Source organism: Chlorocebus sabaeus, chromosome 11 (assembly GCF_047675955.1).
Source record: "Chlorocebus sabaeus isolate Y175 chromosome 11, mChlSab1.0.hap1, whole genome shotgun sequence".
Classification (NCBI taxonomy): Eukaryota; Metazoa; Chordata; class Mammalia; order Primates; family Cercopithecidae; genus Chlorocebus; species Chlorocebus sabaeus.
Genome location: NC_132914.1, coordinates 31,029,646 through 31,057,391, shown reverse-complemented (window position 1 = coordinate 31,057,391; position 27,746 = coordinate 31,029,646). Strand labels below are relative to the sequence as shown.

The following is a 27,746-nucleotide window of genomic DNA, read 5'->3' as shown; positions in this document are numbered from 1 at the left end:
TGAGCTACAGAAACACTGGATTGCTTACAGCTCGGCATTTGCCATATTTGAACATGGTTTGAACAGTTGGCTACATTTGATTGCCCAAAACACAGTGATTAGCACAGATGTGAGCTACACTTGGTTTACACCTCCGCTTGTTATGGTTTCCGATGTACAGGAAAACCTTTAGTCCGAACTTAAATATGTAAGGAGGCAGCTTTAGGCTAACTTGATTTAACTTTTCGGAATGGCATTGATCCACTACTTTTGAAATAAACATTCAGCCATCCTGACTAGCTCCTTTGGTGAAAAAAACAATTTCACAAGCATGGCATGACCTAGCCACACAACCCCTTTCTGAACCACATGGAGTGAAGTCCTGGGATTCTTGCTGATGGGTCCTGAGGGGTCCACAATGGCCACTCTGGGCAGCCCTTGGGAGCCAGAGACAAGAAAGCACTGGGAAGGCTAGGGGGTGACCAGATAATTTCACTTTGTATCAAGATATGAGAGCAGAGCCTCATTGTTGTTTTCCAAAACAGACACTTTGTTTCCATACACCTGAATTATGGACCAGTTTATTATCTTCTAAAATAGAGTAGATACTTGTTATCAGAGCTACTAAGTCTTGGTTTGTAAACATTTTAATTTTATTGGGGACTTTACATTTATTTTGTTGGGGGACAACTCTAGTCTGTTTTTCATTTTCTCTACTCCTTTTTCATACCTTCTCCAAATGCACCATGCTGATTCACACCTCTGGGCCTGGGCTCATGCTGTTCCCAGTGCGGGGGCACCCCCTTCTCCCACAGTGCCTCTCCCACTCAGAAGCCAAATTCCCGCTCATCCTCCAACACTCAGCACAGACATACCTTTTCAGGAAGTCTGCCTTCTCCCCTTTCCTCATTCCACCCCTCATGCAAGGCCCCTCCCCCCAACCTCTTATATTCCGTGCATGTATCTCCCTTCTTCCTAATTGCATTTCAACCGAAAATTCAGTTGTGTCTCTCCTAGACAGTCACCTTTTGGGGAATAGTGAATTTTAGACATGATTACATTCCTCCCAGCCATCACAAACTCTGACACAACACTGATGCTTAAATTGGAGTTGTTAGGCCGGGTGCAGTGGCTCACACCTGTAGTCCCAGCACTTTGGGAGGCCGAGGTGGGCGGATTGCAAGGTCAGGAGATAAGACCATCCTGGTCAACATGGTGAAACCCCATCTCTACTAAAAATACAAAAAAAAAAAAAAAAAAAAAAAAAAAAAATTAGCCGGATGTGGTGGCATGCGCCTGTAATCCCAGCTGAGGCAGGAGAATTGCTTGAACCCAGCCAGGAGGTGGAGGTTGCAGCGAGCCGAGATTGTGTCACTGCACTCCAGTCTCGGCGACAGAGTGAGACTCTGTATCAAAAAAAAAAAAAAAAAAAAAAAAAAAAAAAGGCGTTGACCCTTTTACATTATCTTATTCTAGGTACCTTCCTTTCTTGAGAAGAAAACTACATATCCTTGGGCACACCTGCACGATCTTTTCTTACTTTTATAGTGGCTAATATGCAGGGTTGGTAAACGCATTATTTAGTTTTGAACTCTTTGTGCCCTATTGTCTGTATCAGGAGTTAAACTTTTTGACCTCACACCCTATGTAATATTTTTTCTTCTTTTTGGAGACAGGGTTTTGCTCTGTTGTCCAGGCTAGAGTGCAGTGGTACGATCATCATAATCTTAGTTCCTGGCAACTTCAAAGTTGTGAGCTCAAGTAATCTTCCCATCTCAGTCTCCTAAGTAGCCAGGACTACAGGCATGCACCACCACCCCTGGCTAATACATTTTTTATAGAAGTGGGGTCTCACCATGTTGCCCAGGCTGGTCTTAAACTCCTGGCCTCAAGTGATCCTCCTACCTCCTACCATTCCAGAGGGTTGGGATTACAGGTGTGAGCCACCTAAACTCACAGGTGTGAGCCTGGCCTAAACTCATCATTGCAATAACTGCCATGACCTTGACTTCATCCTTGTTATATCAAAAGAAAAAGAAAAAGATTTCAAAACCACACAGAGTAGAAAATTTGGAGAATATAGAACACCAATACAGAAAATTAGAAAATAAAAATCACCTGCAATTGCACCACCCAGATTTATACCCTATTTGTTTTTGGTTAGCTCTTTAAAATTTGCCTTTTTCCCCCTATTCAGCAACATTTTAATCACGTAGCCTCCAACTTACTGGGGCTTGGGGCTCAGTGCCTCAGTTTTCCTGTTTGGAAAATATCATATTAATAGTTACGTGCTAACAAAATTACCCATCTGCTTTCATGTGGTTATCTCATTCCTGTGTCCAGGAAAGTTGCATTTTTTTCCATCCTAGGCAGTGAGGAGAAGAGAGCTGGGTGATGAGCTCAGAGCCATGCCGCAGGCTGATGGGGGCCCAGGGCTCCTCATTCTTAACCAAAGTGGGTGCCAGAGAAAAATTTCACCTCAATGAGAGGAGACACAGACCCCAGGCTGCCAGGGCCATGCCCCACAGATCAGATCCATCCAGGACCTGTTGGAGAACTGTGCTTGTGCTTCTGTGATCCAAAATAGAACAGCAAACAATCCAAGAGAGTTTACTCTTGTTTTCCAGTCAATCACAAATTTGGACAAATCTTCCTCTTTCCCACAGTGTGTCTGTCCTGTTCACCTTCAATTCAGAGAACCGTCTTGACCTTTCTTAATGAAATGCGACCCTACTCTTGTTCAGCAAATAATAAACTCAATCTCTGCTTTAGACTGTTTTTATCCTTTGTGTTATCCCTGGTGTGGGTCTCATTTCAGTCATCCCTGTCGCCAGTGAGTAGTTACTACCTTTCCAGTTGCTATCTCTGAAATCCCAAGTTGCTCAGAGGGTGTCCACTCAAAAATGATGGGCCTCATTGGATTGGTGCTCATCCACTGCTTTTCTAGATGGGACTTTTTCTTGGCTTAAATTGTTTGTGGATAGTTAGCATGGGCAGAGGAATTTGTTTCTGTTAACATGATGCTGATGGTAGGGCAATGGTTCCAACTCTTGTCTTTCAGCCAGATACCTTCATTTCCCAAACTGTTCTGGATTTGGCCTTATTTTGGAAATCAGAGCCTGCTTTGACTAACTACAAATATCATAACTTCTGGGTAAGGTTGCCAAACATTCACTATTTGGAGGGAACAGCACCGGACTTGGGTCCACCACTGTCCTTCCATGCCCCGTCCCGGATGGAATCGTTTGACACTCTATCCCTCTCCATCCTCATCTCCTCATTCTTCCCCCATGGTTGAAAAAAGCTTTTTCCTGACTATCAGGCAGGATTTCAAGTCAACATTGAAAAGTCTGATTTCCTGGATTGTGGGGAAGCTCCTGTCTGAGCATCTCAGTCGAACATAGTTAGAGTACCTCTCCCAGCACTCTTTAGCCAATCAACGTGCTCTCCTGAAACCCTTCTGTGACAGCAAGTGCAGTCATTCTGTTTTCTCTTACATAGTTGGAATCAGGGCCTACTGAATCCTATCTGCAAATGTAGGGAAGCAATACGCAAAAATTTGTGACAAAAGTTGGCAAAGGAAGACCTTTTGCAAGTGAAAGGCAGCTAACACCTAATGGCTAGCAGAGGGCTGTGTGGGGGTGGGGGCACAGGTAAGAGCTGAAGCAGAGGTGTGGGGGTATTGGGGGGTGTCTTCAGCAGTGATGGAAGATGTTGGGGTCTTCCTCCTCCCCTGCTTTCCAGAGTGGGAGTAGCCAGTGAAGCAGTAGAGAGATTCAGGGGCTCCTTGTCTTTTTTCTACCATGGAGGCTTCTTCAGAGCTGGAGTGAGGGTGGAATTCATTAGCCTCCCTACAGGCTGTTCCAGGTGCCCTTACATCTGGTGCTGAGAATGAGTGTGAGAGGGCACCTAGGCCCTCCGACCCCCTTATGCCATTATATTCACATCAAACTGTGCCACGTTATCATTTACTTCCAATTAAAACATTTTAATTTTCCTCCTGGGAGGTTAAGTTTTGTGGGTTTTACTTTTTTACAATCGCTGTATATCATAATACCATTTAAACTTTAAGTCTTAAAATTGGAAGGTTCTCTGGTGATCTTCTGGTCCAATCTCTTCATTTTACGCATTGGAGACCAAGACTTGAAGAAATGGCGCATCCCGGTTCACAGACCTAGACTCTAAATCACTCATACCACCTCTCTGAGTGATATTACTCATTGGATAACAGACCTTCAGCGATCTAGGTGCCACTTGAGATATCATGGGAGCAGAAAATACTTGTGTTCTTTTAAAGGGTAAAGAGTTATTTTGTAAATATATACCCCTATCATTCCTAGGAAATTATGTGGGCTTAGGGACCTCACTGGCTCCTAATTAGGTGTTTTTTAAAAAGCCAGGGCATTGGGAAGGCCTCAGTGGTTGCTCCTAGACTTGTAAATAACTTCTAGGCTGTCCCAAACTTTCCAGTTTTGTGATTATTCTACCCTCTGTTCATAGGCAATGATGCGGTTGGAAGTTATAGGGAAGAAGAGAAAGAAGGGAATTAGCAGGATGGGGTGTACGGGAACAGAGATAAACATTTATTGAGCACTAACTCTATTCCTGACATTAGGGTTAGTGTGTTACCCAATATTATCCCCATTTTACCCACTGAGGAAATCGAGGTTTAGTAACATTGAGTAATTTGCTTGAAGTCTCACAGCTAGCAAGTAAGAAGACTGAGATTTCAAACTTTGGGCTTTCTGATTTCAGGGCCCAAGCTCGTCACCATCATACTCACGGGGCAATGGTAGAACCAGATTTCCAGGAAACTCCTTTTACATCCCACTCTCTGGCTAACTGGACTTGATGAGATTTTTGGCATCACAGTGGAAGAAAGGCCAGGAGAGAAGGAGAGCAGTTTCCTGTGTTGGTCAGGACTTGCCTCATCTTGCCTACATTTTCCTGGCACTGATAGATAGGAAGTCTTCCAGCAGATGTGGCCTAAGGGCGTTGGGGCTTTACTTTTGTGCTGATGCAGGCAGTTTCCAGGCTCAGACAAACACTCAGCTGTTTATTTATCCATCCAGCAAGCAATTCTTAAGACAGCTCCTTTGTCAGTTCTTGAGCCAATAAGCAAGCATGGTACCTGACCCCAACAAATCTAGCTCAGATTCAGAGATGCATAACCTGATTCCAGCAAAGCTTTTTGTGGATTATCTGGGGCAGTGTTTGTAACCTTTATCTTTCCCACTTCTCAACTGTTTCTTTACCAGCAGGAGCCTCTACCTTTGGGGAGTTGGGAAAAGGTGAGCAGGTGGGCTGCTGGACACTTAGGCTGAAGCTATGGGGAAGGATATGGGAACCAAAGCCTAACAAGGAGTCTTGTGAAAATCTGCTCTCTCCTATCTCCCTGTAGTTCTGTAGGCTTACAATCTAAGGGCCAGCTGTTCACTTTACAATCTATTCCAGCATCCTCAGCTCCAATAACTGCCAGTTGCCACTTCCCTGCCCCAGTGGAATTAATGGAAGCTGCCAACAGCCCTCCCCTGACCTCACTGGACATAACTGTGTCCTCGGCAGACGTGAGTTCCTCCTCCGTCTGAGGCAGCCTCCTTCCTCTCTTAGGAAACCCTCTCATGTGGAGTCCAAGCTGCAGACAGTGAAGGAGCATGGGCCATTTATTCACATCAGTGTCAACCTAAAAGCAACAGGCAAGGCACAAAATCTAACTTAATTTACTTGAGCCAGAGTGAGGACAGCTGCCTGGAAGACTCAGATCCAAGCAACCTTGGCTATGTGCTCTCTCCAACCTTTGTTACAAACAGGTTTTTGAAGAAAAAAAGAGAGCGAGATGGGGGACAAGGAGCAGGCTGGTACATAGTTATCAGGAATTCTTAATGGCTGACATATTGATTAGTGTATGGCAAATGCACTGGACAGTAATAACTTAAGCATTCCCTGAGAATGACCCTGTGTTCTAAGAAGAGTGTTGATTTGGATTCCTGAGCTAAGGAATTGGGAGTGACCAAGCAGGAGATTCGCTCTTTTTCTATGAAATACATCTGAACCCCCTGCCCATCCCTTGGAAAGCAGGTCATACAGGGGATCAAGGTCCTTTGTTTGGGGTTAACTGGAGGTTTCTAGGTGGAGGGAGCTAATTGAAAATGCTATGTAAACTGCATGCTTTTTACAAATGATAGCAGCTCTCCCGTCCAGCCTGCTGCCACAGGATAATCTCTGTATGTGAGTCCTCCTTAATAAACCCTATCCTTCACTGTCTCTTCTTCAGCTTCTTGGACATGATGCCCTCCCTGTTAGAGTCAATAGGGATCCCAAATGACAGTTAGTGATTAGCTGTACATTGTTAAACAATAGGATGTGGGTTATAGTGTCCAGTGAAGCATTATTAGGTTAATTTAAGAGCTACTGGTGGCATTAGTAAGTAATTTCAAGAGATGAACAAGTAGCTAGAAGTGGGGAGAGTAGAAAGTAATTACTGTCTCCTTTTGATGTCTCTGTGGACCTGATAATTGAAAAGGACTCTCTTTATTCAGATAAAAGTTCTTTTCTCATCAGAAACCCCGTTTTCTGCTTTATTTGAGTGTCCCATGAGGAGCTGCTGGTGGGGGCAGACTGAAGCCGACAAGAGGCTGTGAAAGGGTCAACAGTCCCCTGCCTCCATCCAGCATTAAAAAACACTGTCACTTCAGGCTGAAAGTGTTAGAAATCAGTTTAAGTCACGCAAATGTATTGATTAGGCAGACCTGGTTAGTCCTTTCCCCATAGATCTTGTAGCATAACTGTAGGCAGATGGAAAAGACATGGAAAGCATAAATCACTGCACCTGTTTAGGGATCACTCCCTTTTGGCAGGCGGTGAGTGGTGAGAAATGTGTGTAGAAAGAGTGAAATCAGCAGAAGAAAAGCCCTAGGATTCAGGGTTTCAGAGACATCTGGAAGGATGGAGACATAAACCTAAGTCATAACTGGTCCTGGAAGTGAGACTTCATGACTGAAGCAATAATAATGTTACCCCGAGAATTTTTTTTTTTTTTCTGGCTCTTGACTTCAGATTTAAGGTTATGGCTGATGGGTGAATATCTATACATACAGGCAGGCACGTGTATATGTCTTAGACTTTTGGAAGGTTTTTTTCTGGGCTGATGATTGTTAGGTTAAAATATCAAGGAATATTAGATTTTTTTTTTCTCCCTGTTGTCAACAAGTTGGACCTTCATAAAACTCTAGTGGAGGCTTGCTGCTGCATAGAGGGAAAAACACTGGATTTAAATTTTGTTCTCAGCTCTGCTGAGCTCTGTGCTCTAGGACAAGCCATTTAATCTTTTCAGCTATGCTCTAGAGAGAGTCACACCTATCTTGAAGGACATTTTTTAGAAAATTATTTATTTTAGAGAGAGTTTTGCTCTGTCATCCAGGTTGTAGTGTAGTGGTGCGATCCTAGTTCACTGAAGCCTCAAACTCCTGGGCTCAAGCAATCCTCCTACTTCAGCCTCCTGAGTAACTGGAACTACAGGCAAGTGCCACCATGCCTGGCTAACTTTTTTATTGTTTGTGGAGATGGGGCTCTTGCTATGAGCTCCTGGACTTAAGTGATCCTGCTGCCTTGGTCTCCCAAAGCATTAAGATTACAGGCATGGGCCATTGTGCTCAGGGCTTTTAATAATTAAGAGGGAGAGCAACTGGAAAAAAGTGATGTGAACTGTAAGGAGCTATCATTGCCTTGCAATGGTAATGATGATAATCTTTATCCTCCAGGGATGGTTGGTGCACATTCTTGCCTAGAGCAGTCATATGCACAGAATAAGCCTTCCATCTTTTGGATTCTCATGGTAAGGTTAAAGGATACTTGATAGTACTTCATGCTTAACATAACTAGACCCACTACCATGCCTTATGAGGATCTTTGTTACAAATGAGTGGAATCCAATCCCACAAATGCACACAACATCCCTGTTAGGTTTTGAAGGGAAGGTGAGGGCTAAAGAAAGACTCACAGTGAGAGAGAGGGCAATTCTACAGCAAATGCAGACATTTATGTCCGGCATAAACCTGCCGAGGTGGGGGATCAGCTTAATGCCAGTGCCCACTGCTGCTTACAGGCTGGGGTACTTATAGGTATGGCCGGAAGGGGTCTGGGCAATATGGTTTACTGCCTGGGAAGATGTTGATAAGATGTTCCTATGATGAGGTAGTTTGGCCTTTGTTCCTGCAAGATGTGCAGTGATGCTCCTTGGACTTTCTCCCAACAGGGTATGATAGGGATATTCCTTTAGTTGGGTCTTTGCCCAGCAGGGTATGATAAGGAAGTTCCTGTTGCCTTGTGGTCAGGTGGTTAGCAGAATGTTTCTCATGGCCCGAACCACTGTGAAACGTTTCACTTTGACCAAGGTCTGCGAAATGGTGAGGGGCTTACAAAATGGTGGAGTGTGGACTAACAATCCCTCTTCACCTAAGACATGGTCCCTTCCTTCTAGAGAAAATGATACCTTGACACAATAATGGATGTTCATAATAATGACCCCAAGTCATCATGAAAAGGTTAACTTATGACATTTTCAAAATGCTTAGTTGTATGAAGGCAAAGGAGTAGATCATAAGCAAGAAATGTATATAAAACGGTTTTCACATTGTCAGCCTTTTAAGGAAATATTGAAACCTCTGCTGTCAGATTTCAATTAGCTGGAAAGATATTATATGTGGAATGGCTCCTTTCCTAGAGAAGCCAAGGAATGAGATGCTGCCATGTATGTGGAAAGCAAACATCCCCATAGCCCTCAGTAACACTTGAGAGGGGGTGATTCACAGGATGTCAAACCTGGGCATCTGGGGCCTCATTGCAACTGCACCAATTGTATTCACTTTTGTTACATTTCCAAAAGACTCAGTGAGCTTCCTCAGGGGCTCAGGGCTGATCTCAGGTGGAAGGAATGGGGATGGATGGGAGGGGCTTGCATGCAGGGGAACAGGGAGCAGGGAGCGGGTCCCTGTTTGAACCTGTACTCTTTCCCCAGACTCTCTGTCACTTTTTTTCTCAGTGAATGGAAGATTCATGTGCTCTACACCTCCATGGTCTGCTGTGAACGTGTTGCCGGCATGAATCTGTCCGCTGGAGTTTGTTTGGTTGGGGGCCATGTGACAGGTGTAAAGGGAGCAACCATTGTGAAATGGCATGTCTCAGAATGCAGGAGTGAAGTGCCATCACAAACCATGGCTTCTGTGGACAGGGTATCTAGGGGTGGCTTAGGAAGAAGGCTCAGGGATAGAGGGAGAGAACCAAGGACCTCTTTCAGCTAAACTTCAGCCTGGAGAATTTAGATCTTTGCTTTAGCTCTAAATCACCACTTCCACAGTTGGATGATTTCAAGGGACCTTAAGTTCCCACTTGCCATAGTCTTTGGCACATGGAACCTGCTTTCTAAAATAAATAATTTGGAGTTTTTTTAAGGTTTAAGTTCAAACATACTCCTGAAAACAATTGGTTAAAAGAGACATCTCCCACTCCACTGCTGTGGCTTTCCATCAGGGCCATGCTTGACAGAACCTGGGAGTTGGAAGGGAAGAGATGGTGACCCATGTCTTAAGTTCTGGCAGACTGGAACCAAGTGGAGCTGGGCTTGGGGAGCAGAAGGAACTGTCCTGCTTCATGGAGAACCAAGTGGTAGTGACGGAAGTACCTGTTTCAGTGATTGCACTTTGAAATTGGATGGAAACCCAAATCCTTAATTCAGGGCTTACCTCTGGGTTGGTGCAATCTGTAATTTTGGCAGGAATGAGAAGGGCAGGCTGGAGTGAAGAAAAGTCAAAAGTGGGAATGTAGTGGCTCACCCTGCTTCCAGCCCTCCCTGACCTGTTATCTGCAGACCTCTACACATTTAGAGCCTGTGTATCACTCAGGATCTCTCAGGGCCACAGAGACCCTCTCAAAGGGTTACCTTCAGCAATTGGGATTTATTGTAAGGATATCTCTGGAAATTGGGAGACCACCCAACCTGAGGGTTCCATAAACACTGAGGGCAGATTGGCCTCCAGAGCCTGGAGTAGGACTCTCGGTGTCCAGTGGCTCTGGGGATCTGGTCATCTCACCAGCTCCAAATATTCACAGTGACACATCACTGGTTTGTAGACAGATCCAGCTACTTCAGTTAGATGTTGTGGTCCATGTGCCTTTTATGGTTGACCTTGTTCATACATTTCTTATTTTTCAGAAGGAGGAACATTGTTTATGTTCACCCTCCTATGGTGCCAGTTGTGCAATAAATTTTGAAGGTCTTGGAGCCAATTCCAGATTATTTTCTTTTTGACAGCCTTAAAAAGGTGGTGCTTCTTTCTTTCCAGGGCTTTGATCCAGAGGCTTTGACACAGCTACTGCTCATCCAACTCAGCCAGAAAGGAGGGTAAATTGGGCACTAGTATCTGAGTCAACTTTTTTCAGGATGGTATTGAACAAAGACTGGATAGCTTCCAGAGAATCATTCTTCACACCTTCAAGAGCTGAAACCAGAAGGAGCTCAACCACTCAGACTCCAGATCTTTCAGACAATGGCGCACAAGCTTTCCCTTGCCTCTTGGGTTCCTCTCTGGCTCGCCATCCACTGGTGATCTTGTTGATGCATCTCTTTGGTTAGTTCCTAACTCCCTACAGCCCCATGTCTATGGCCAGAAGAAAGCTCAGGAGCAAAGCTCAGGAGCACTGTCTGCCTTGTTTGTCATCAGTGTGTGACTAGCACAGTGTGTGACACAGCAGACGAACAGAATGAACCAGTACTGGAATAAATCTCTCACCTGCTTTCAACTCACCCCTAAGACCTCTGTTTATGAGCACTTTACCCTACTCTGGCAGGTGCTGTTGATGCCCTGCCCAGACCTGAGGCTTCAGATTCCTTCCCTTTGACTGGCTGCACCCTTCTCAGGAGCATTTCCCTGAGCTATTTGGGGCCTCCTTTCCTGGTGGGCCCTGAAAGTTGCATTTCTCTTTCTCCCCTTTGTGCGTTATGCCAGCCATGGAAGCCAACAATGGACAGATGTGTGAGGCGGGTTAGGTACAAAAGCCCCCACTGCTTGTCTCAAGGCAGGAGAGGCTCTGTAGTGCAATTTCCCTCCAGAGCTCCCCATGGGATCAGACCAAATCTTTGTTTAGTTTTTCCCCTTTCCAATTCTGCTCCCTTCACTGAATTCCAGTTTCTTCTGAGCATGCTCCTTTGAAAAATCACTTGCAAAAGAATCCCCACCTCAAGCTTATGTATTCCATGTAATCTAAAATAAACATATGTTACTTTGTCATTTAAAAAATATTATTTCTTAAGTATCTTCTCTTTAAAATGCATTTAAATTTTGACAAATTAGAAAATGATCTATTAAAAGCAAGGAAGTTTATAGATAAAGCCAAATTTAGGTGAGTTCAACAAATATTTTTTGAGTATTTTCTGTATGCTGGATATTGTGAGAGTACTCTATATAAATCTAGTATAAATGCTGAACTCAAACTTAGAGTGAGAGTAAAACAATAACAAATAATTATAATATAGGATAATACATGAAATACTATAGGCTTCTGCAATGTTCTGAAAAAAATACAGAGGAAGGCATAATTAGCTCTGAAAGAGTTAGAGGAAGGTTTCAAAAAGGAGGGTCTAGTCAGCCAGGCTTTTCAGGGTGTAAAGGAATAGATAGGATGTTGTCAAAGGAGAAAAAAACCTCTCAAAGACAACAGAAGAAACAAAAAGCACTGAGGCATGCATCAACAAGACAGGCAAAGGAAAGTAGAAATAGATCTGGTGATATAATTTTTTATTGTTATACTTTAAGTTCTAGGGTACATGTGCACAACGTCAGGTTTGTTACATATGTATACATGTGCCATGTTGGTGTGCTGCACCCATTAACTCGTCATTTACATTAAGTATATCTCCTAATGCTATCCCTCCCCCCTCCCTTCACCCCATGACAGGCCCCGGTGTGTGTGATGTTCCCCTTCCTGTGTCCAAGTGTTCTCATTGTTCATTTCCCACCTATGAGTGAGAACATGTAGTGTTTGGTTTTTTTGTCCCTGCGATAGTTTGCTGAGAATGATGGTTTCCAGCTTCATCCATGTCCCTCCCTACAAAGGACATGAACTCATCCTTTTTTATGGCTGCATAGTATTCCATGGTGTATATGTGCCACATTTTCTTAATCCAGTCTATCATTGGTGGACATTTGGGTTGATTCCAAGTCTTTGCTATTGTAAATAGTGGCCACAATAAACATACATGTGCATGTGTCTTTATGGCTGCATGATTTATAATCCTTTGGGTATTTACCCAGTAATGGGATGGCTGGGTCAAATGGTATTTCTACTTCTAGATCCTTGAGGAAGGTAATATAATTTATAATGTCTCCAAATGATGAAAGTATCATGCAGCTATTAAAATTGACATCTTAATGGGCATTTAATTATTTTAATATTTGGAAGAAAGGCCTTGCTTGCTGTGCTGGGTAATAAGAAATCTCTGAAGAATTTAAGTGTCAGAGTAGCTGTAATTCAGAGAAATCATTCTGTTGGTAATGTGGAGTGTGAATTTAGGGGTGAACAAGACTGGAAGCAGGAACAAGATAGTAGCAGTGGAGATGAAGAGAAAAGAATGGATTGCAATGACCACCAGACTGCTCTGGTGGTTAAAATAGGCAGAACTTGGCAATTGATTAGAAAAAGTGAGAGGAGGGACCAAGGACCAGGAAGCCTGTAGGATCATACCAGGTTTCAGGCTGGAAAGAGGAGCCCACTTGAGTAGAGTGGGGGTAATGCGGCACTTTAGGACATGATGGATTGGGAAGTTCTTTACATATCTAAGTGGAAGAGTCTTGGAAGCTTTAAGATACACTAGAGCTCTGTGAGGGTAGGAGATACGGATTTTGTAGTCATCAGCTTACAAGTGAATGATTGAAGCCCTACTCTCACTTTAGGATAGAATAACCAGAGGAAGGGCTGAAAATCCTGGAGCACACCAACATTAACAAGGTGAGCTAAAAGAATTCAGAGGCGGGGGTAGAGTGAAAATTAAATGGAGGAAGGTGCTATAGAGATAGCACAATGATTAAGAGCTTGGTCTTTGGAGTCAGATCATCAGAATGCTAGTTTCCTTATAGGTAAATAAGAATTAAAAACAGTATCTATCCACTCATGAAAAGAAAATTCGCAACAAATAAGAAATAGGAGGGAACTTCACCAACATGATAAAAAAAATCTGTGAAAACCCTACAGCTAACATATTTAATGGTGAAAGATTGAATATTATCCCCCTAAGATTGAGAACAAGATAAAGATGGTAATGTTTATTAGTCTATTCAGCACATACTGAGGTTCTAGTCAGGGCAATTAGGCAATGAATCTATAAAAGGATTCAGATTAGAAAGCAGGAAGTAAAACTATCTTATTCACAAATGACATGATCTTATATACAGAAAATCTGAAGGAATCCACTTAAAAAAATCCCTAGAATTAATAAATGAGTTCAGGAAGTTCACAAAATAAACATACAAAAATCAATTGTATTTATATACACTGGCAATGAAGAGTGTGAAAATAAAATTAAGAAAATTATTTCATTCACAACAGCATCAAAAAGAATAAACTATTAGGAATAAATTTAACAAAAGCAAGGTGTGTACACTAAGAACTTCAAAACATTGCTGAAAGAAATTAAAGACTTAAGTAGATGGAAAGGCATCCCACATTTATGGCTCAGAAGACTAAATATTATTAACGTGGCAATACTCCCCAAATTCTTACAGGTTCAACACAATGCCTGTCAAAATCCCAGCTGGCTTTTCTGCAGAAATTGATGAGCTGATCCTAAAATTCCTATGGAAATGCAAAAGACACAGAATAACCAAAATCATTCTGAGAAAGAACAGGATTGAAAGACTTACGCTAATTTCAAAACTTACTACAAAGATAAGGTAATACAGAGAGTATGGTACTAGCATAAGGACAGATGTATTGGTCAATGGAATATAATTGAAAGCCCAGAAATAACTCCTTTCATTTTCAGTCAATTGATTTTTGACAAAGGTGTCAAGAAAATTCAACGGGAAAAATTTCTATTTTCAACAGATGGTGCTGGGGCAATTGAATATCCATCTGCAAAAAATTAATTTGGTTCCCTACCTAACACCATACACAAAAATTTACTAAAACAGATCGCAGACATAAATGTAATGACTAAAACTATTAATCTCTTAGAAGAAAACATACAAGTAAATCTTTGTGATCTTGTGTTAGGCAATGATTTCTTAGACACAACATCCAAAACACAAGTGAGAAAAGAAAAACAACCCAGTAAATTAAACATAATCCCCAATTACAAACTTTTACACATCAAAAGACACAGGCAGGGAAAGTGAAAGACAACCCACAAAAGGGAAGAAATAAGTCAGATATCTAATAAGTGACATATCCAGAAGAACTCTTCCAATCCAATATTAAAAGATAATCCAATTTAAAAATGGGCAAAATACTTTGAATAGACACTTCTCTAAAGAAGATATGACCAATAAGCACATTAAAAATGCTGAACACCATTGTTACTAGGAAAATGCAAATCAAAACCACAATATCACTTCACACCCACTAGACTGACTATAAACAATAACACAACAATAAGATAACAAGTGTTGGAGAGGATGTGAAAAAATAAAAACTCTCATACATTGCTAGTAGGAATGTAAAATGGTGTAGCCACTTTTTTTGGAAAATAGTATGATAATTTCTCAAAATGTTAAATATAGGGTTGCCTTAAACCCAGCAATTTCACTTCTAGGTATCTACCCAAGGGAAAGGAAAACATATGTCCGACCAAAATCTTTTAGGTAAATGTTCATGGTAGCACTATTCACAAGAACCAACAGATGGAGAAAAACCCAACGGTCATCAACTGGTGAATGGATAAAGACATGTAGTAGATCTATACAATAAAATATTGTTTAGCAATAAAAAGGAAGTTCTGATACACGCTCCAAAACATTGATATACCTCAAAAACATAGTGCTTCTTGAAAGAAGCCAGGCACAAAAGAACACATATTGGAACAGAATCACCTAATACATATACAGAGAAAAGTAGATTAGTGGTTGCCTAGGGCTGAGTTGAGGATGAAAAATGACTTGATGGACACAAGTTTTCTTTCTGGGATGAGGAGAATGTTCTAAAAGTAGATTTTGGTGATGGTTGCACACCTCTGTAAACACACTAAATATACTGAAAATCATTGAATTGCACACTTAAAATGGGTGAATTTTATGGTATATAAATTATACCTTAATAAAGCCATTAATTTTTTAAAAGTTTTAAAACTATAATATTTATCCCTAACACCAAGATTGTGGTCTCCAAATACCATCTACCACTAAAAAATCCCCAAAACTTCTTGGAGAAATTGCTTATTTCAGGTCTGGGCCAGAAATGCGTAAGATAAGCCTAGAACACATTGTCACTCTAGATAGCAAGGACTGTATCAAAGATTGTTAGAATGATATCAACAAGTCTCAAGAGGAAATTTAAAGGGACTCATTCTGACCAAAGATAGGATATTTTATACATTGATAAGGATAATAATTGCAATGGATAGAAATACCTCAAATATGCTTAAACTTCTGTATTCATAATAATTCTTTTTAAAAAATAAAAGTTGTCACGATTGAAGGATATACATAAGTCAAACCATCATTTTGAAAAAAAAATATTGAAAAGAAAAATTCAACAACTATCTGGCCTTTTCTATGTAAATTGTACAACTGGGCAAAACAATAATTTATAAAAAGCAGTATCTACAGTATGACAGCTAATAAATGAAGAAGGAAAGATACAATAATACCATTATTTTTCAATTCATAATTGATCAATGGATGATAACATCACCAAAAGAAGACAGGTAGACATTACATTTCTCCTGATGGAAGAGCCTAGCACAGTTTTTTTTTTTTTTTGCCCTGCTCTTCAAATCCAACCTAAATCTGATCAAATATTTGGATCAAACTATTAATTTATAGTAAATATAGAGAACAGAAGAAAGTGAGGAAAAAGTTGAAGAACTTCATGAGCATACAGTCAGAAAAATCTGAACTCTGAGACACGGCATAATGAGGATGTATTTAGCAAAATCCAAAATATAGGAAAACAACCTGGTTTCTTCAATAAACAAATTGCAAGGGAGAAAAAAAGAGATGAAAGGAGAAGCCTGTAGATCACAAAAAGTTAAAAGACAAACAATCTTAAAGTGGGATTTTGTTTGGATCCTGATTCAAACAAGCAAAAATATATAAAATTAATGGATATTTAGAGATAACAGGATATTTGATATTAAAGAATAGTTGTGCTGAGTGGTTGGTTTAATGATGGTATTGTGAATTTTTTTTAAAGTTTTTTTTTTTTTTTTTTTTTTTTTTTCCCCCCTGGGTGTAGTGCCTCATGCCTGAAATTCCAGCACTTTGGGAGGTCAGGTTTGGGGGGGGTATTGCTTGAAGCCAGGAGTTCGAGACCAGCCTGAGCACAATAGCAAGACCCCGTCTTTACAAAAATAAAAATAAAAAATTAGCCAGGTGTGGTGTAGTCCTAGTTACTCAGGAGGCTGAGAAAGGAGGACTGCCTGAGCCTGGCAGGAGATTGTTGCTTCAGTGACCTATGATCACGCCATTGCACTCCAACCTGGGTGACAGAGTTAGACCCTGTCTTAAAAAGAAAAAAGTAGAGTTCTTATCTATTACATATGCATACCAAAATATTTATGGATGAAATTATATGATGCCTGAGATTTGCTTCAAAATAACAAGGGAGAGGAGAAGTGGGTGGAAGCATACATTAAACAAGATTGCCCGTGAATTAATAAATGTTGAATCTGGTGATGAGTGTGTGAAAACTCATCATACTAGTGTCTTGTTTAAAGTTCTCCATAACAGAAAGTTTTTCTAAAAATCAACTTTATGCATTTGTAGTTAGTATTAAATAAGACCATGTATATAGAGTGCTTTATCACTATGGCTGACAGATAGCACTCAAACATTGTTTTTAGCTTTTTACAGTCCCTTTCAATTAATCACACTCCAAAGAGGTATATTATTTAGATGAAGGACCCTGTCCCACATACCTTTGTCTGCCTCACAGTAATGTATTGAAATTCCAAGTTTAGAAGGAGGAAATGACAGTCTTGAAAGTCCCAAACCTATCATGCAGCAGCAGAGCCAATGATCCCAAATGCCTCCCTAGCACTCCTAGTAAATGGCACCACTTTCTTCTCATCCTTTCTTTTATTCGTTATTTTTCATTCATTTATTATGTCCCAGATATTTGATGCTGAGTATACAAATATTAATACACTAGACTCTAAATTAACTGAAAGCATCCAAAGGTGAATATTCCTGAGGGTCAAACAAATTCAAGAAACAGTGCTAAGGATCAATGGCCTCAATCATCACTAAGTCCTTCCTAACAGCCAGCTGTACTGGGCATGTAAAAATGAGTGGAGATATGGAACTTGCCCTCACAAAGTTGAAAACCTGATAGGGTACATGAGACAAGAACCCAAATAAACAACAGGAAGCTGAATGTGTTTAAATGGTCTCAAAAAGATTTGGTCACGAAGGTGGAGAAAGTATGTTGGACAGGTGTTAAGGAGTCAGGTTTGGCTGAAGCATTTAACAGGTATTCAGTGAGACGTGGAAACTAAAGCTGGGATGGTGCAGTAGGTTCACATGTGGAAAAGGTCAGCTTAAGGCATGTGAATGTCATCAGGTAGCAACAGTGAGTCACACAACGTTGCAGAGCAAGGGATAACATGCTTAGAAATGACTGGGGAAGGGTCCTCTAGCAGCAAGTGGCAGAGCCCATAGACCACTCATAGAAGACCAATCCAAGCCTGGCACCACACTTTAAAGCTCATAGCATATAACCATATACATGTTAACAAGCTTAGTGACTAATAGATTTGCAAGACCTGAGATGGAATTGAGTTTTTGGAGATCCAGCTTCAGAGGTTAGCCTAACCTATTCAGCATATACAGACCAGGCCCGAACTATTTCTAAGAAAGCTGACTGCTATTTTAGAGTGGGGCTCAGCAAACCTTTTCCATAGAGAACCAGAGAGTAAATGTTTTAGGTTTTGCCGACCATATAGTCTCTTGCAACTATTCAACTTGCTGAAGCAACAATAGACCATACATAAATGGAGCATGGCTGTATTCTAATCAAACAGGACTTGGCTGTAGTTTGCTAACCTCAAGTGTAGAGTTTGTAGTCTATTCCCAGAACTTAAGTGAGCCATCCAGATACAAGTCAGTTCCAACTTCTACCAAGGACCCAAGCCTCATCTGTCAAAGAGTAAGAAGGCTCCTTTAGGTGTATGGCCTGAGGATCCACCCACCCACTGGAAGGCTGGTGGGACTGATTCTCCATCGAGCTTTGTGAAAGCTAAACCCTGGTGTTTACCTGCTCATAACTGCAAAGTTTGATGCATGTTATAGCAGAAAGGTATGGATATGGATGCCATAGTGATGTACAATGAAGTGACTTGCTTTAGCCTGAGAGGACATGATTTATTGCTTTGGCACAGTGTCTAGCAGAGTAAGGATTTACACATATTTGAGTAAGGAGTAAAGACAAAATTTCAAGGAAGTTCTCACAAATTTAATGCAATTTATTTACTACATAGAGGAATGTGAAATGTACAGGGAGTATTAGTAAGCAATGATAGTTTAGAAGCAAATGATTTGATTGGAAGTGATTTTAGAAGAAATCCAAAGCCCTTGCTCATAACCTTTCAGGTACCCCTTTGGAATTCTGATAAAAAAAAAAAATGTTTCAGACAGTTGAAATGGGACCCATGAAAAGCCATGTAGCCCCAGTCCATGATCAATGTCCCCAGAACTGAATGTCTTTACCTCTGATGCCTGCGTAGAGTTAGCTTCTTTTGAGCCCTTAAACTAGCATCTGTTTTCCAGGAGATGCCTAATAGGAGAAATATCTAAAGCAAGACAAATCCAAGATGTTTGAATATTTGAAAATCAAATCAACATTGTAAATCAGTAATAATATCCCAACAAAAATTTATCTTGATTTTCCTATGAGCGAGTAAGCTAAGTTTCTTTTTGTTATAAACAGAAACATGGGAATGGAGACAAATGACTGTTTCTGCAAAAAGCATATTCTTTCCGTCTAGTTCTGCAACTGAGAGAAAAAGTAATAAGAAAGCATATGGAACAAGTGTTGAAACCCAGAAGAAGAAAAATATTTTAAAAATAGCATTTATTTCTTTTTCACTAACAGAGAATAAAAATAATCTCTGTACCATCTATAACAAAGAGAAATCATGAGTATAAAGGTTAAAAAAAAAAGGTGTTTCAATATTTGCGGAGAAATTTCAGACTTTAACATGCCATTTTAAGGATATAGACTTTGGAGTCAAGTAAAATAAAGTACATTGGGATGAAAAGTTTTGGGAAAAATTTTCGCAGATACACCCCCACACTCATTAACAAAAAAGAGAAAAATAAAACCTGGAAAAAATCAAAGACATTCCCCCAAATGCCTGAGACTGTCTACCTTTTTTCTGTTCTTTCTTTTAGAGAAATTCAAATGTTGGATGGTAATGGGGCCAATCACAAATGGATGACATTTTGTAGCTATTCACCTGCTTTCCAAAATGTGTTTAAAATTTAAAGACTTTTTCAGATCTACTTTTCAAAAAATAATGCTTTTAATAATCTAATTTTTAGTTCTTTACTGTACACTTACCTGCAAGATAGATTAGTTCAATTTTACACTGCTGATAAAGACATACCTGAGACTGTGAAAAAAAGGTTTAATTTGACTTACAGTTCCACATGGCTGGGAAGGTCTCATAATTACGGTGGAGGGCAAAAGGCCCTTCTTACATGGTGGCAGCAAGAGAGAATGAGGAAGAAGCAAAAGCATAAACCCTGATAAACCCATCAGATCTCATGATAATTAGTCACTGGACTAGCAAGAGAAAGACCAGCCCCCATGATTCAGTTACCTCCCACCAGGTCCCACGTGTTGTGGGAATTCTGGGAGATATAATTCAAGTGGAGTTTTGGGCAGGGACACAGCCAAACCATATCATTCGGCCCCTGGCCCTTCCAAACCCATGTCCTCACATTTCAAAACCAATCATGCCTTCCCACAGTACTCCAAAGTCTTAACTCATTTCAGCATTAACCCAGAAGTCCACAGTCCAAAGTTTCATCTGAGAAAAGGCAAGTCTCTTCTGCCTATGAGTCTGTAAAATCAAAAGCAAGCTCTACTTCCTAGATACAATGGGGGTACAGGTATTTGGTAAATACAGATGTTCCAAATGGGAGTAACTGGCCAAATCAAAAGGGTAACAGGACCCATGCAAGTCTGAAATCCAGTTGGGCAGTCAAATTTTAAAGCTCCAAAATGATCTCCTTTGACTCCAGGTCTCACACCCAGGTCACACTGATGCAAAAGGTAAGTTCCCATGGCCTTGGGCAGCTCCACTCCTGTGGCTTCACAGGGTACAGCCTCCCTTCCGGCTGCTTTCATGAGCTGGCATTGAGTGTCTGTGAATTTTCCAGGTGCATGGTACAAGCTGTTGGTGGATCTACCATTCTGGGGTCTGGAGGATGGTGGCCCTCTTCTCACAGCTCCATTAGACAGTGCCCCAGTAGGGACTCTATGTGGAGGCTCCGATCCCATATTTCTCTTCTGCACTGCTCTAGGAGAGGTTCTCCATGAGGGCCCCACTCCTGCAACAAACTTTTGCCTGGGCATCCAGGCATTTCCATATATTTTCTGACATCTAGGCAGAGGTTCCCAAACCTCAATTCTTGACTTCAGTTCTGTACCCGCAGGCCCAACAAGACATAGAAGCTGCCAAGTCTTGGGGCTTCCACCCTCTGAAGCCACAGCCCAAGCTGTATGTTGGCCCCTTTCAGCCATGGCTGGAGCAGCTGAAACACGGGGCACCAAGTCTCTAGTGTGTACACACCACAGGGACCCTGTGCCTGGCCCAGAAAACCACATTTTCCTCCTAGACCTCTGGGTCTGTGATGCAAGGGCCTGCCATAAAGGTCTCCGACATGGTATTGAGACATTTCCCCATGGTCTTTGGAACTAACATTAGGCTCCTTGCTACTTATGCAAATTTCTGCAGCTGGCTTGAATTTCACTTCAAAAAAATGGATTTTTCTTTTCTACTGAATTATCAGGCTGCAAATTTTCTGAACTATTATGCTCTGTTTCCCTTTTAAAATGGAATGCCTTTGTTTCGTTTGTTTGTTTTGTTTGAAACACAGTCTCACTCTGTCACCCAGGCTGGAATACAGTGGCGCAATCTGGGCTCACTGCAACCTCTGCCTGCAGGGTTCAAGTGATTCTTCTGCCTCAGCCTCCTGAGTAGCTGGGACTCCAGGTAAACACTACAGCTAATTTAGTAGTGTTTTAAATTAGCCCGGCTAATTTTTTTGTATTTTAGTAGAACCGGGGTTTCACCATGTTGGTCAGGCTGGTCTCAAACGCTTGACCTGATGATCTGCCCATCTTGGCCTCCCAAAGTGCTGGGATTACAGGCGTGAGACATCTCACCCTGCCGGATGCTTTTAACAGCACCCAAGTCACCATTTAAATGCTTTGCTGCTTAGAAATTTCTTCCTCCAGATACCCTGAATAATATCTCTCAAGTTCAAAGTTCCACAAATCTTTGGGGCAGGGGCGAAATTTCACCAGTCTCTTCGCTAAAATATAATGAGAGTCACCTTTGCTCCAGTTCCCAATGAGTTTCTCATCTCCATCTAAGACCAGCTCAACCTGGACCTTATTGTTCATATCACTATCAGCATTTTTGTCAAAGCCATTCGACAAGACTCTAGGAAGTTCCAAACTTTCCCACAGTTTCCTGTCTTCTTCTGAGCCCTCCAAACTGTTCCAACTTCTGGCTGTTACCAAGTTCCAAACTCGCTTCCACATTCTCAGGTATCTTTTCAGCAATGTCCCACTCTACTGGTCCCACTCTACTCTACCAATTTGCTGTATTAGTCTGTTTTCAAACTGCTGATAAAGACATACCCAAGATTGGGAAGAAAAAGAGGTTTAATTGGACTTACAGTTCCACATGGCTGGGGAGGCCTGATAATCACGGCAGGAGGGGTAAGGCACTTCATATATGGTGGCAGCAGGAGAGAATGGGGAAGAAGCAAAAGCGGAAACCCCTGATAAACCCATCAGATCTCATGAGACTTATTCACTATCACAAGAATAGCATGGAAAGACCAGCCCCCATGATTCAGTTACCTCCCCCTGGGTCCCTCCCAAAACATGGGGAATTCTGGGAGACACAGTTCAAGTTGAGATTTGTGCGGGGACACAGCCAAACCATATCACTGTGGTATTTTAATGATATGATGTACATAAAGCATGAAATACGTGTAAAGTATAAAATGCCTCACCATCATCATGTATAGGAAAAAAATGATATGAAAAGATAGATAATCCTCTTTAACAGACATGAAAAATTTAAGCTGCCAGAAGAAGGGTCAATGGTAAGATGTGATAAGCCCAAGGGAAGTTATTTTGATAAGTTTTCTGCAAATGGGAAAGATCCTTCATTGACATAGAGTTCAATGACATTCCTTTCTCTCTTTTGTGAAGCAGTTTATGGCGGATTTCCACTCTTCTCATTTTTCCACACCCTTTCTAGGGAGCAATGTTCTTTAATCAGCAGCTGCCACAATCTAACTGGTTTTCATATTGAGCTCCAGACACAGCCTGTGCCACCGTGCCAGAATCTGCAGGAAATCTCCAGGCCTGTCAGGACACAGCAGATCCTTTCTAGGTCATTTTGGCAGTTCTTGGTCCAAGCTGCATGCCAATTAGTCTGCTGGCTGCTCTTTCTTTTCAGTCATTGGAACCATGCTCCCATTTCAGGGTTCTCTCAGAAGTCCTGTGACTGGAAAACCAAATGAGGAAAATGCTCAATGTTTGTTATCAACCTGGATCTCAAATATGCTTGGCATAATCTACCTGAATCCTTAGAATGTTATTTTCAGGATGGGAAATAAAAACATGAGTATTTTACAAGATAGAGAAGCAACTAGTTTCATGCTGTGATTTAGAAGGGGAAATCATAAGGGATTATTGAAATAAAACCAGGTTTATTGATTCCAGAGGCTGCATTAGCACGATACATTTCTATTCTCTCAAACTTGCTGAAACTGGTCGCGTATTTCATGTTGTAATACCAAAAATTTAAATGCATTGTTCTAGGATGTTTGTGTTATTGGTTTAATTCAAGTTGCAAACTGCAAATGGGACTATATTTCTAACATTGCTATAATGAGTGAGGAGGACTGAATTTTTGGAGCAGATGTGGGAGATATTCAAAGATTTGGGTCCCCGAGGCAGGACTTGAAAGAGATGCTGAAATTTCTAACGCGCTGGGGAAAATGTTCCCAGAGTCACTTTACAGAGAAGCCCTGCATCAGCCGTTAATCCCTGGAAGGCTCTTTATGAGAGGACACTTGTGTCCAACGTCATGTGGATTTCCCCTCAAGTAAATTTGATCTGGAGGAAAATCCCCCAGATTAACCAGCACATTCATTTCAGATCATTCATCTTACACCAGGTGAAACCACTACCAATACTATTGTGCTGTGTGTGCAAACTACTTCTTAGGTAAAAATGCTGGCAAAAATATTAAGGTGTCCAAAGAGGTTAACACCTCAAGACAAACGTTTCACTCTATCAGGCGCCCAACTTTAATAAGAAATACTCTTTTTCCAACCCCACTTCCTCCTTTTAAGAATGAACTTTCTCGGCCGGGCGCGGTGGCTCAGGCCTGTAATCCCAGCACTTTGGGAGGCCGAGGTGGGTGGATCACGAGGGCAAGAGATGGAGACCATCCTGGTAAACATGGTGAAACCCCGTCTCTACTAAAAAAATACAAAAATTAGCTGGGCATGGTGGCGCATGCCTGTAGTCCCAGCTGCTGGGGAGGCTGAGGCAGGAGAATCACTTGAACCCGGGAGGCAGAGGTTGCAGTGAGCAGAGATCGCGCCACTGCACTCCAGGCTGGTGACACAGTGAGACTCCATCAAAAAAAAAAAAAAAAAAAAAGGGAAAAGAACTTTCTTCAGGTCCTCAAACCTTAATAGGGACCACAACAAAAGCTCATGCCAGCAGATGCTGAGCAGGATGACTTCCTGATTCTGACACTCAGGGAGAAGAGAGAACCCCTGAAAATGTCCCTCACCCTGAAGAATGGTGCTGTCCCGGTGTCATTCTGGCTCTTTCCACTACCTACCTCCATTAGCAATGTCTTCTTTTAAAGAAAGGCATATGTCTCTTACATCCTGAAGTTAACAATGACCCCCTTCCCTGGGGGGAAACAACCTCCCAAGGTGCCAAACCTGGGATATTATGGTTCAAAATATGAATATATGATTCAAAATATTGGTGGATCTGGTCAAAGTGGAGTAATAGGGACCAGACATATCCTCTGCCTGAAACAACAGCAAAATGCATTAATCAGCAGGTGATCTCTGAGAGATGGGAAACAAACAAGATAAACCCTACAACTGCTCCAGCTAACAGCCTTGAGGGAGTTCCTAGGCTGGGATGCTGGAGGCAGAACTGAGGTGGGTTCCCCGACGTGAGGAGATCAAGCTTGGTCCTTTGGGACCTGGGCAGCGAGAGTTCACAGGGTAGAGTGCCAGAGAGGAGAGAGCTGCATAGAGAGACAACTCCAGAGATCTGCAGAGGAACTCTGATGGGAATCAGAACATGAGTGTGAGGAAGCTACCCAGGAAAGAATCATCAAAAGAGGAAACAGAGACTGTGCTTATGCTAGGCTGGAAACAACGCCTGCTCCCACCAAGCAGACAGGAAAAACAATGCTTAAGGCTGTGGGCAGAGTTGTCAGGAATATTTGACTCACGCATGAGGAATAATTAACCTTAGACTGGGCTCTGTTTCAGAAATGCCTAAAAATCACAAGAGTAAGACCTGAAAACAGCAAAGTGTTACAAGTAACTTAATGGCATAGTAAAACAAAGCTCAAGAAAATCTATAGAAATACAAAAATTTTCATCACCCAACAATATCTGTTATGTAATAAAAGACTACCAGGCAGGCAAAGAGGCAAGAACACACAACCCCTAATGTAGAGAAGAATCAGTCAATTAAAATCCACCTAGAGCTGACCCAGATGTTAGAATTAGCAGAGAAGGATATTGAAAGAGTTCTTATCTGCCAAAAACTTGTAGGCAAATATTCCTTGAAGCTTTACTCATGATTGCTAAAAACCAAAAACAATCTATGTGCTTATACATTTGAACAAAGAGAACTACTTCATGATAAAAAAGATTTTCTAAGAAGCACATCAACATTAATGAACCTCAAAAACATCATGCTAAGTGAAGAAAGCAAAACATTAAAAATTGCATATCATATGATTCCACTTATTTGAGATTCTTGAATGGATAAAATTGATTTATGATGGTAGAAATAAGATCAGTGGTTGCTTTTGGAATGAAAGAATCTTTTGAGAAATAATGTAAAGAAATTTTAGGTAAGGAAATAGTTGCTAAATTGGTAGGAGTGTGAGTTACAGGGGAGTAGGCATGGTAAAAATTGATTATACTGTACAAACTGGGCATTTCATTCAATAAAAATTTTAAATTTTCACAGTTCAGTAGAAAAATAGGCACTTAAAGTAGTGCAAGTTAAATAGCCAATAATAAAGAAAAATATGCTCAGCATCATTGGAATTCATGAAAAAAATAAACTAGAACCACAGTAAGACTCCATTTTGTACCCACCAACTTGGTGATATTTTAAAATTTGACACCATTTGATCACATATTCTGCTGATCCAATATATATTGGAGCAACTGCCTTGGGAAACATTTGGCTTACTTAGTAATAAAGAAATCCATTCCCTGTTCCCTGAAATGTCACTCCTCGAAATATTTCTTAGAAAAAAAAATCTTAAGCATTAAAGACTTGTGGATCTTTTTTATAACAGCAGTGTTTGTGACAACAAAAATTTGAAAACCTGATGATTTACTTATAGAATTGTAAGCCAAAAGTAAAATTCTAAGCCTCCTAATAAGCCGAATGGACCCTTCTTCCTGGTCAAGAGCATTCTAAAGTAAAGCCGAAATACTAGCTCAGGCCATCATGGGAATGGATGGTCAGATATACTTCATTATACATTTCTCTCTTTGAAATTCAAGCACAGCTGACTAATATTAACATTAACATTAACACAGAGATCTTAAGACTAACAAAACAGACTCCTTGTAGCAATATGATACCAGCCTGACAGAAAGTAGGCCCTAAAAATATCAAGCATCTTTTTACTGCAAAATGTATTTCTTTGACATATTTTGAAATGGCCCTGTAAAGCTTTCTCTTGTGGGGAAGATCTGCATTCTGTAGAGTATTCACTTCCCTTTCCAGGTCTTTTTTTCTGATTCAGGAGAGAATTAATTAAGGGTCTGACACCTTTTTAAACCTGATAAGAAACATTTACAATCTATTCTCTCTGTGTTGTGCTACCTGAAGGCTTCATCTGCCATAAGAACCTCGGTTTCCACAGCTCTTTATCTCAACCCAGCCACTCCATTCAAGTGATTCCAGGTCTTTAGTGAAACTCTTTCAACCAATGGTTAATCAGAAAATCTTTGAATCCACCTATGACCTGGAAGCCCCAGCCCCCACCCAACTTCAAGGTAGCCTGCCTTTCTGGCCAAACCAATACACATCTTACATGGATTGATTGAAATCTTAGATCTCCCTAAAATGTATAAAATCAAGCTCAAGCTATAGCCTAACCAACTTGGGCACATGTTCTCAGGATCTCCTGGGGCTGTGTCACTCATGGGTCATGGTTCTCATATTTGGCTCTTCAATATTTTACAGAGTTTGACACTTTTAGTCAGCAATAATTATGGATAAATAGTGATATAGTCAAACATGGGTTTAATACATTCATAAGGAAGTAGGATTTAACAAATTTCAGCTACATAAATAGATACATGAATTTCAGGGGTATAAAGCTGAGTGGGAAAACTAAGTTTCCAAAGTATGATTTCATCTGTATGTATCTCAAAAACATGCATAATGAAACTGTGTAATGTTTAGAGGCACAAACACATGTAAACAATAAAGACAAGAAAGAAAATAATTAACACAATCATAAACAGAGTTTGAGAAGGGAATAGAATTGGGGAAGGACATAATATAAAGGTGTCCACTCTATTGTGTTCTTTAAACTTCATATATAGTCTACTAAATTATTTCTTGTCCACTTAATATTTATATGGTTTGGCTGTGTCCTCACCCAAATCTCATCTTGAATTGTAGTTCCCATAATCCTCATGTGTTGTAGGAGGGCCCTGGTGATAGGGTGAATCATGGGGATGGTTACCCTCATGTTATCCTTGTGAGAGTGAGTTCTCATGAGATCTGATGGTTTCATAAGGGCTTTTCCCCCTTTGTACAACACTTCTCTCTCTTGCTGTCTTGTGAAGAATAATGTGTTTACTTCCCCTTCTGCCATGATTGTAAGTTTCCTGAGGCTTTCCCAGTCATGTGGAACTGTGAGTCAATTAAAACTCTTGCCTGTTTAAATTATAGTCTCAGGTATTTCTTCATAGTAGCATGAGAAGGAAATAGTACAATAAATAAATAGTACAATAAATAATGCAATAAATAGTACAATAAATAGTGCAATAAATTGGTATCACATAGAG

The 27,746-nt window shown here is 40.9% G+C and overlaps 1 long non-coding RNA gene across 1 annotated transcript in view; it reads left to right on the top strand.

The window, feature by feature from the left end:
- Positions 1 to 5,456: 5,456 nt before the first annotated feature.
- LOC140712844 (uncharacterized) overlaps positions 5,457 to 27,746 on the top strand; it is a 67,718-nt gene continuing 45,428 nt past the window's right edge. The window contains exons 1-2 of the long non-coding RNA XR_012094650.1: positions 5,457 to 5,546; positions 12,927 to 12,981. This is a non-coding gene — a long non-coding RNA (uncharacterized lncRNA). The remainder of the gene's footprint in view (positions 5,547 to 12,926; positions 12,982 to 27,746) is intronic.